The following is a 1524-nucleotide window of genomic DNA, read 5'->3' on the forward strand; positions in this document are numbered from 1 at the left end:
TACAGGTGTGTGCCACCACACCCAGCTAATTTTTGTATTTTTAGTAGAGACAAATGTTAACAGGTCTGTCCCCCCTCTGTAGTCTCTGGAGAAGAATTCACTCTTTATGGCTTTGTACTTGCTTGCCCCCAGCTTGGGATACTCCTTGCCCAAATCTTCACATTGTTGGCTCTTCTATAGAATTCTATTATCCTGTTTAATTTTCTTTACAGTATATGAAATTTTTTTGTTAATTATTTTTATTTACAGAAAACAGTGTACATTTAACCCAGTTTCATGGCAAGTTCTTTAGCCCTTGCCTTTTCGAGCTTGGCGATGCGAGCCACAGACTTGGGACCCAGGACATTGCCTCCCCAGTGACGGCGGATCTCATCATATCTGTCATTGTAATTGGTGCGGATAGCTTCCACCAGCTTAGCCAAAGCACCTTTGTCTTCCGAGTTAACGTGTGTGAAGGCGACAGTGGTGCAGGTTTTCCTGCGGACTAGACGTTCCAGTCTTGCCTTCCCCTTAATAATGCAGTAAGGGACTCCCATTTTACGACACAGGGAAGGCAAGAAGACAACCAGCTCAATGGGATCCATGTCGTGTGCTGTCACCACCCGCTGAGCTTTCTTGTTCTCCACCAAGGTGGTGACGGTGTTAACTCCTGCTGGAAGGACAGGTGGTCTCTTCGTGGGGATGTCCCCTTTGCCAGCCGCTCTTTTCTCGACCCGGGCCAACAGCCTCTGCTTCTTCCCTTGCTTCATCTCTGGTCTGTACTTGTGGGCCAGCTTAAGCAGCTGAGTAGCTCTTTGGCTGTCCAGGGCCTGGGTGAGCTGGTTAATTGCAGGGGGTTATAGAGGATGGCTCTCTGCCGCTGCAACCTGATATAGAGGGGCCATTTCACAAAGCGGGTGACGTCTCTTTTGGGCTGGATGTCCTGTCCAATGTCAAAGTTTTTAGGCCTTTTCTCCAATAGTGGACTCACCACTTTCTTGGCCTCCAGCTTCTTCACGACAGCAGGGGCCGGAGCCACCTTCTTCCCCTTGGCCTTCTTTCCTTTAGGCATCTTGGGCAGCGGGAAGAGAGCGCGAAATTTTCTTATTTCATCATTTGTTCACTTGCTTATGTGAGAGAAACTTCATGAGAGAAGGTGCATTCATATATGTCCAGCCCAGAGGAGTGATTGGTAAATACATCACGAATGAATGTCCTCAGAACAAAAAAATACAAGCTTTCTTTTTTCAGATCAAGATTATAGCTCAGCGGGTAAAGAAGAAAATCTCCAGTGTTTTCCCTCCTATAAATTAGCTTATGAGGTAGTTGGAAAGAGACAAGACTTAAGAATAAAATCATAAAGATTAGAAAGCAAACATTTCTACTATCTAAAAAGAGACAAAGAACATATGTTGATGAAGAAATTCATCTACAGACATATCAGGTTGAACCCAAGTAGGAGAAATTCTCATTTTCAAGGAAGGTCATGGAAGGGGAGAACACTTACTTTGAACTACTAATCCTGGAATTTCAAGCAAAATGTAA

The 1524-nt window shown here is 44.8% G+C and overlaps 1 pseudogene; it reads right to left on the bottom strand.

Annotated features, from left to right (window-relative positions):
- Nucleotides 1–224: 224 nt before the first annotated feature.
- On the bottom strand, nt 225–1072 carry LOC116538081 (annotated as a pseudogene).
- Nucleotides 1073–1524: the final 452 nt, after the last annotated feature.

This window comes from Sapajus apella, unplaced genomic scaffold (genome assembly GCF_009761245.1).
Source record: "Sapajus apella isolate SASKATOON/1434 unplaced genomic scaffold, GSC_monkey_1.0 scaffold4, whole genome shotgun sequence".
NCBI lineage: Eukaryota > Metazoa > Chordata > Mammalia > Primates > Cebidae > Sapajus > Sapajus apella.